This window comes from Triticum aestivum, chromosome 5D, assembly GCF_018294505.1.
Source record: "Triticum aestivum cultivar Chinese Spring chromosome 5D, IWGSC CS RefSeq v2.1, whole genome shotgun sequence".
Taxonomy (NCBI): domain Eukaryota; kingdom Viridiplantae; phylum Streptophyta; class Magnoliopsida; order Poales; family Poaceae; genus Triticum; species Triticum aestivum.
Genome location: NC_057808.1, coordinates 141,651,366 through 141,660,491, shown reverse-complemented (window position 1 = coordinate 141,660,491; position 9,126 = coordinate 141,651,366). Strand labels below are relative to the sequence as shown.

At 56.3% G+C, this 9,126-nt stretch overlaps 1 long non-coding RNA gene across 1 annotated transcript; it reads left to right on the top strand.

The window, feature by feature from the left end:
• The first annotated feature begins 7,516 nt into the window (after nucleotides 1–7,516).
• LOC123124497 (uncharacterized) lies at nucleotides 7,517–8,299 on the top strand. The gene is made up of 2 exons (XR_006461104.1): nucleotides 7,517–7,859; nucleotides 8,014–8,299. It is a non-coding gene; the product is annotated as an uncharacterized lncRNA (long non-coding RNA).
• Nucleotides 8,300–9,126: the final 827 nt, after the last annotated feature.

Genomic DNA, 9,126 nt, shown 5'->3' with positions numbered 1-9,126 from the left:
AAGGGCAAGTGCGGAGCGCCGCGGCCCCCAACAGCCCGCGGCCCCGCTTGACGCGTGGCGATTGACTGGACGTGGGCGTCTTCGCTTCCCCACGCTGGCTCGGCAACTGCCCGTCTGCCAAAAAGGCTGGCGCGGGCAACGCTTGCCTTCATTGCTTTCCTTCGTCTTGCTCCAGATCCCCTTTCTCGCTCCTTGCTTCCGAAATCTCCAGATCAGCTTCAACCTCCTTCCGAGCTTCCAACCAATGGCGCCCCGAAAGGCCAAGGCCGTTTCGCCGTCTGCCTGGTACGAGCCGGCTCTGGACGCGCCCAATGTCTCGGAGAAGAACCTTGCCGCCACGCGCCTTCTGGCGACGTGGAAGAGCAACGAGAGGGGGAAGAGCGAGCTCCGGGCTGGCTCCGCCGAGCCGGAGGCTTCGGAGAGCACCTTCTACCCCTTCTTCATGAGCAACGTCGTCGCGGGCCTGGTTCCCCCTTCTCTGACTTCTTCTACGCCGCCCTCCATCATTACAGGTTGCAGGCCCTCCATCTCCATCCCAACTCCGTTCTTCTCTTGTCGATCTTCGCCTTCTACTATGAGGCGTATGTCGGGGTGATGCCGTCCGTGGCACTGCTGTGCCACTTCTTCTTCCTCTGAATCAACGACGGCCACACCTCAGGGTGCGCCAACTTCGTCGCGGCTGGCAAGGCCAACGCGATCTCAAAGGACGGGAAGAAGGCCGACGGCTTCAGGAGCAAGTGGGTCATGATGGATGCCAAGTGTGTCCACCCACGGTTGAAGCTGCCGATGGAGATGCCCCATTCTGATGAGGGGTGGTCCTGCGCAAAGCTTATTGACGACCAGGCGACGTCGGTGCTGGAGAAGATGACCGCTGACCTGAAGCCGGGCAACGCGAAGGCGGCAAAGCTGACGGGGGCCATGCTCCTGAGAGAATTCCTGATGCTGCAGGTGGCTCAGCTCCAGGCGCGCTCGCGCCCCTTGTGGACGCTTGGGGGCGAAGAAGACAAGCTTCGCCTAAGTCCGGAGGCCTTGTCTGACGAGGAGCTGGCTGTGGCTCTCCGCCTCTTGGTCGGGGACGACCAAGAGTATCCGCCGAGTGCCTTCGTTTCGTTGTTCCTTCGTAAGGACAGGGCGCAGGCTGTGGCCGCCATGCCCAACTTTGACAAGCGCGGCCTGGTGCCGCCGGCGCCCCTTGTTGTCCCGGAGGCGACGGCGCCGGTGGACATGTCTTCTGGCGATTCCCGCAGGAGGAGGAAGAGGAGGAGGGCGAGGAGCGTGACTCGGAGGCGACCCCCGAGGGGATGGGGGAGACCTCTCCCTTGCGCAAGGCCGATATCCTCCGCACCTTGCCTGATGACGACAACGAGGCCGATGTCCCCCCGGAGAAAGGGGAGCCACCCGTGACTCCGACGAGGGGCAGGTCGGCGCTGATCTCCCGAGATGACGCTCCTGCTCTGAGTCCGCCTGTAGCTGCTTCTGGCCCATCTGCTGCCCCTTCTTCCGCTCTTGGAGCCCGCGCGCCTGCGCCTCTGGCTGCGAGGCTCTCCGGCTTGAAGCTTACGAAGCGGAGGGACTATGCCGCGGTAGACCAGTAAGTGTTCTTGTCCTGTTTTTGTTCTTGCTTCTGCTGCTTACCCTTGACGCTTCTCCGTTGTGCGATTATGCCGACGCCTGCGGCGAAGAGGAGGAAAGAGGACGAGGCGGCGCTGCTCGGGACCAAATCACCTACGATGGCCGCACCCCTCTCCATGGACAAGGGCAGTGACGGCGCTCGCGCTTCTCCGACCCGATCATCCTCGTGAGGCTTGGGGGAGCACGCTCGGGAGGAGTCAGCCCTCGTGGCCCCGCTGGCTCCGGATGTGCCGACGCCTGGCTCGGTCACCGAGATCGTGAAAGCACAGGAGCCTCCGTCCTCCCAGGCCATGGTGACGACATCGCCTCCTCCCCCTTCTACCGCGCTGCTTCCTCCAGGTCCTTCGGCCTCCCCTGACGTTCTGGAGCGCGCTCTTTCTGCGATGACCCAGCTGCGAGAAGATCTCCAAGGCACCAACCGTCGCCTAGTGGCCGGGCGCCTAGAGCTGGTCTCTGGCTGGCTTCATTCCGATGTGTCTGTCCAGGCGACACTGAGCTAGGCTGCTGCGGACTCCGAGAAGGACAGGGAGGCCGTCGCCCAAGCTGTGGCCGCCCGCGAGGTGGCGCTGAAGCATGACAAGGGCGCCCGGGACCGCTGCCAGTCGCTGGAGGCTAAGTTGGAGGCCGCGCGGAGGGAGTGCGTGAAAGAAGCCCGAGGCCGCAAGGCGGAGGAGAAGAAGATGAAGGCCCGAGAGGACGCCGTCCGGGATTGTGATGCCGAGCTGGAGCAGTTGGCGAAGGCGCAGGCCATGGAGCGCGGCCGGCTGGAGGAGCTGGAGCAGAAGCTGAAGGCGGAGAAGGCCGAGCTTGAAGCCAAGGCGAAGGTCCTGGCTGAGGACCGCGAGGCCTTCAAGCTCCTCGAGGAGAGGTCTCGGACAGCGCTGCGGTCACTCTACGAAAAGGGCTTGGAGGAGCCGCTGGCCACCAGCAACGAGGGCCCCGCCCAGCTGCTTCCTTATCTGGTTGATGCGCTTGAGGACGTCGTGAGCGGTATCGGCCCCATGGCAGAGGAAGAAGCCCGCATCCTTTCCTCAGCCACGTTGACGTGCGTCTTCGGCCACCTCCATCTTCGCGACCCTGCTACCCACCTTGATCAGCTGCTGGAGCCTGTGGACGATGAGCATTGCACGGCCACTGCCACTGCCGTGAAGGGTCAGGTGGAGGCCCTGCTGAAGAAGTTCCACGCCTTCGCTCCCGCGCCCTCGACCGACGGTGCTATTGATCCTACAACTCCGGCTGGTGGCATAGGTGAAGGTGACGCCGTTGGAGAAGAAGCATCCCTTGCAGGCGACGGCGGTGTACAGGGATGACGGAATGACTTGCCGGCGGCTCCTTTCCTACTTAACTCCTACAACATGTACCATGCCTCGTGGAGGCGTTTAAACTTGCGTTTGGTATTGGAAGAGATTTTGCGATTTCCTTCCCATTTGCTTTACGTTCTACATCGGCAGGGCCCGACCCCGCGCATACCTCAGCCGCCGTTGGGTCGTCCGGATCACCAGGACGAGACCAAGGAGTGAGGGGCTACGTGGCCAGTTAGGCTCCTGAGTCGCGATGCTCAAGAGCCCCCCTTGACGCGCAAACAACTTACAGAAAGGAAATGCAGGAATAGGTCTAGTGTTCTACGTCGGCAGGGCCTGACCCCGCGCATACCTCAACCGCCGTTGGGTCGTCCGGATCACCAGGACGAGACCAAGGAGTGAGGGGCTACGTGGCCAGTTAGGCTCCTGAGTCGCGATGCTCAGGAGTCCCCCTTGACGCTCAAACGACCTTCATACCTTTGCCCTCGCCGAGGCTCGGCTCGGGAGGGGCGCGCGACGACCAGGTCCGGGGGACCTGGCAGGGTGGCGTACGCTTGGGCGTGACCCGAGCGCAGTCCCCGTGCCCAGCCCCCTCGCGCGACTCTCCCTAGGGGAGGTGTTGCAATGAGGCCAGACACTGAGCTCAAGGGCTCCCTGAGGTTGATACGGCCATGAGGCCGCCCTCAGTTGTTTATCACCAGCGCGGAGCATAGCGCTTCCGCACTTGCACGGGCATAGCCGCTCCTCGGCAGTGTCGACGGCCAACGCGGAGCATGGTGCTTCCACTGCTACGTGGGAGGGGACTCCCTACTGCAGAGAGCCCCCGGGGCGTGTACAGCCCCACCCTGACACATGGCTTGCATGGCAGGGCTAGACGAGGTGTGTCTGGGCACTCGTGAGCCAGTGCGGGACTCACGAGGCCCTACCTCAAGGCGGGGTTGCGCCTGGTCTTTGTTCTTGATTGCTGTGGTGTTCCTGCGAGATGGTTAGACAACCTGTGCCAAACGAATCTCCTAAGGTTATCGCATGAGAAGGCCAAGCACCAACGACCCCAGGAGGTGATGTGAATAGGGCCGGCCGGCCAGACAGAGCTTAGCCGTTGGATTTATCGATGCTGCAGGGACGGGCCCGAGCACAGACGCCGTGCCTAGCCTTCTTATACGAAGGATCCTGAAGAAAGACGATCGGCGCGCGGCTCCCATGGTGGGTGACAATCAAGCGGTGATAACCATAGATAAATCATGCATGGAAAGTGAACTAGCTCAGGTAAGTGCAAGAACAATACACGCCACTGGGTCGGACCCGAGCGGCCTGGGGATGATGCAGCCCGAGGGGCGCCCCAGCAAAGTAAGCTAAAGACGTAAAAGGGATACATGCCGCAGGGACAGGCCCACGCGGCCTGGGAATGATGCAGCCCGGGGGTGCTCCCAGCTAAATAAACTTGGAAAATGTCACCCGGTTCCGTTGTGGGAGGAATGTTGGGGCAACTGAAGATGCGTGGCGAAGGGGTTGCTCCTCACGAGTCATCGGGGCCCTGAGCCTCAGGAGGCTCTGGGGGTCCGGGCGGTTCCTTGAGGACCGTCTCCATCTCCGTCAGGACTGTGTGATGCCTGGCCTCATGAGCCGCCAGGACGCTCCACAGGTTGCGCTGGAAGGCGGCTGCCACGCTCGGCAGGCCGAATGGCATGCAAACATAGCTGTGAGGTGGGCCCTCGCAACACCCCATGCGCGAAGGCCAGAGGAGCTCCTGAGATGCGGCCCTGTTGAGCCCTGGAATGTCGACGCAGACGCGCAGCCCGCCATCCTCGCCTAGATGGGGAGCTGCGCCAGGTGAGCGGTCGTCGCCGCGCATGGCTCTTGCATCCTGCAGCTCCTGAGTGGCCTTGCTGATGAACTACTGAGCACCAGGCGCTCCTCGCCTGGTGTCCTCCTGAGGGAAACGTGCCACGAAGCACGCCTCCACGTGGTGCCCGAGCGCCTCCCTCGTGATGATGATGAAGAGCCTTGCCCACCGAACATAGGGGGAAGGAGCCGCCCAGCGAGGATGATGATGAAGAGCCTTGCCCACCGAACATAGGGGGACAGAAGAAATTTCCCCTGAGGTAAAAACGGTGAATATGATATATGCTACACATATCCCCAAAAGGGAGCGCAAGCGCGCTCTAAGGGACGTCTACGCCATAGAGCCAGTCGCCCCAAAATTTAACCCATGGTCGGCCTGTCCGATCACCTTCGATCACAGAGACCATCCTACCAGTATCCGTCATGGAGGTTCGGCAGCATTGGTCCTCGACCCAATTATCGATGGATTCCATCTCACGCGAGTCCTTATGGACGGCGGCAGCAGCCTTAACCTGCTTTATCAGGACACTGTCCGCAAAATGGGCATTGACTCATCAAGAATCAAGCCCACTAAAACCACCTTTAAAGGAGTAATACCTGGTATTGAAGCCCACTGCACGGGCTCAGTAACACTGGAAGTGGTCTTCAGTTCACCGGACAACTTCCGAAGCGAAGAGTTGATCTTCGACGTCGCCCCTTTCCGCAGCGGTTATCACACACTGCTCGGAAGAAGTGCCTTCGCCCGCTTCAACGCGGTCCCGCATTACGCTTACCTAAAGCTCAAATTACCTGGACCTCGCGTCGTTATTACAGTCAATGAAAACATGGAGCGCTCCCTCCGTACCGAGGAGCATACCGTGGCTCTCGCAGCCGAAGCACAGAGTGGCCTAATCGAGCCGAATACTACCCCGGCAGTCAAGCCCTCGGACACTGTCAAACGAGTGCGGTCTACCCCACAGAACGACAGCCCAGCTCGTCCAGAGCTAGATTAGCAATCCAGCCCGTCACAACCCTAGCTGGATGGCGGCATACGTACCGTGCGTACATAACTACGCACTAAAGATACCATGGGCACTGACGGAGGCATACGGAAAACACGGTCCACGGCACGGCTCGACCTTATCCGGAACTTATATTCTTCCATCTTTTTTCTTCTTTTTTTCAGGTTCTTTACAACCCACACCACTCTTCGCTGGTACTTAGGGCCCCTTTTCCAGGCCCCTTATATACACTCGATAGTTGGTCCTCTCAAAGGACCATACACTATGGGGAAAAGCGGCGCAGACGTGTGACAGAGTGTCCAAAGGATCTTCAAGATCATCTTTTCAAATTTAGGACCTGTATATAGCTTTCCCTTGTTCTCGGCATGTAAAATGGTCTTGATGCTAATGCATCTTCTGTAAAAATACGTTTTGACGTACCAAACTATAATGGAAACAGTTTCGCCCAACCTTATTCGGTGTTGGCTTATTTCTTAATCCGTTTTCCCACTTTATGTCCGAATTGGCATATACATCTTGGTATGACTTAAATCGCCAGGGGCTCTATTTCAAGCCATATATATATATAGGGAAAAGCATGGCTAATGTGTTTCTCAGTGAAGGTCGCAATCAAGGCCACATGTTGGCATTGGGATATGGTCTAGCTCCTTTCCCTCTTTACATTTCTTGTATATTAGGTGCTCCATTCTTATTTCCTCATATAGACGAAAGTGGACCACGCCCCCCCCTTGTTAGCCCAGTAGACCCAGTGGTAGGCTGGCAAGCCTGGCGCGGTGCAGACCTCGGCCCAGGTGACAAAAGTTCGTGCACGAACCGTTCCCAGTTGATGATGAAAGTACTTTCCCTTCGCTCTTTCTTCCTCGTTGTCCATCTCAATCCAAATCCCACCATCCCAACCTTCTTAGCCTCCCCTACCTTCCCTTCGCGGTCGAGTTGCCCCACCCCGTCCCTCTCCTTCTCCCATTCCCGTCATGGTGCTCCCTCACCCCGTCACTGTGTCCAATCTCTTCTGCTCCAGGCCGATGGTGATGCAGGATGGGGCTCTCCTCTCCTCGTCCCCCCCATTGCGTCCCGTCGTCCTGCTGCCTCCTATCTATTTGTCCCCTATCTTCTTCCAGCCACCCACCACTACCACTCATCTAAATCCAGTCAGGATGGGAATGGGCCGGGTCGACCCGCCGGGTCACTGACCCGACCCAAAAATTCAAGGCCAATGGGTCACGTGTGTCGGCCTCAAATAAGATTTGGGTCAACAGGGCCGCCACCGAGTGACCCGTTGGGTCAGCGGGGCCGGCCCGCCTTATAGTCTTATGGCTCACAACAGCCGCAGTCTTCATCCTGCCGACTTTGTCGTAGGAGCCAATTTTACAATGCAGTCAGTTGTATAATTTTCGGCGAACGCTCGCGTATATGAACAACAAAATTGTCTTGATATGTTTCATCAAAATGCGCATGTACAAAATCACAAGTAGACGGTTTAATTTTTTCCTATTACCATGTATTAAATATTTTATTAATTCTTACACTGGTTAGATTCCATTAAAGCGTGTTTAATTTTAACATCTCATTTGTGCACAAGACAATGTAAATTAAGAATTTGGGTCGACCCGGAATGCCCATCGAACCAACAAGGCCACTGACTATTTTTTATATGGGTCAACCCGTGGCTTCTCAAATTGGCCTTGGGGCCATGAGGGCCGGGTCCAAGGCCAGGGCCGGGTCGGCCCATTCCCATCCTGAAAATCCAGTCGCTGACTGCCCCTCCCCTCCCGAGTTGCGCCGCTCCCTTCAGCGCCCTAAGAGATCAGCAACACCCACTAAAATCCACCAGATCGAGGTCGCACCCCTCATGCCCTTCCTCCTCTGACTACACCACCGTCGTCTCTACCACGACGAGGAGGAGACCTGCACGAGGAGGTGACCACTCAATACAACGGTCGGCGTCGGCAGAGTAGCTTGAGGAGGCTCGGCATCAGCACCTCACCAGGACTCCAGAGTAGCTTGAGGAGGCTGGCCTCGACGTTTTGGTCCAGCTGGTTGACCGTACCTCCGGTTCCTTCTCCGGCAACCACAAACGACCGTGGTATACGAGGCCGAAACTGCTCCTTCCCCATGCTTCTATGTGATTTGTTTTTGAGCCAATTCGTGAAGCTAGCTAAAGCTGATAATTGTGTGATTTTCTCTTCCCCAGTAGATACTGGGTAGCATCTCTAATTTGTCGATTCTTATTATTCCAGTTTCTTGCGGTTTGCTGATGACATCTCATAACACAAGCTAGGGGATGAAAAGCACGTGAAGATGCGGACGTCTTATAGTTGTGACCAGCATCTGTTTGTGTTCAACTTTCTGTAGATTTACATCTGATAATTAATTTTGCTCTGCCTTTCCAATCTTGCTGGAATTTTGTTGCTTAACACACTAGCAGCTGTTTTATGTCAATAATGTTTATTATTCAGTGTAAGCTAATGTAGCTATTGTGCCATCTTAAAGATTGTTGAGTTATTATTACAGCCCTCAAGTTAATTCTTGTTTATGTATTCATTTATTTTTATTTTTATTTCGATCACTCCATTTCAAACTTCAAAGCTATTGTACCAGCTGCCTAGACTGTGTTTCAAGGTGCTGGCATATTCCAGCACTCCGTTTCCCCTGTGAGGAAAATAAGGAATCACGATTACAAAGATCAACACACGATGGCATTGACGGCATCGACGTTGGAAATGCTAGCAGCACACCATTAGAAAATCTCATAGCACTACGTTCGGCGTGCGCCAGCTTCAGCATCTCCAAGAACATGTACATGTCCACATGGGGCTCCTGCAGTCGCGTGGTCCGGCGTTGTCTGGGACGCGCTGCTCGTCCCTCGTCGAGCATGTTGCGGCCGCGCGCCTCGCCTCCCTGAACCCCCGCTTGTGTGGCTTTGGCGTGGTCCTCCAGTCCCTCGTCAAGGACTTTTAACTTCTGCTGTCGGGAGTTTTAGGTAGATGTAAACCAGAAAAAATAAGTGTATAAGTGAAACGCATGTTGAGTTTGACCTCCTCTATCTGAATCAAGTTAGGTTTATTTAGTTGTATGCACATGTTCGCTGAATAAAAACTTATTTCATCCAAGTTATCTTAACATTATGCACTCGTACTTCACATATCATAATTACTGAAATTCATCAACAACACTTCGGACAATAATTTCAGAGTCTTTTGTTAAGAAAAACATTGTCTGCCATGGCCTGGGCCAGACTTGAGATATTTTAACGCAACTATGACCATAAGGTGCAGGCGCGACAACGCCATGCGCTAAAAGGTTGAGTCTGCATTTTCCTCTTCGGTAACAAGACAAGGGTTGACTCGGGG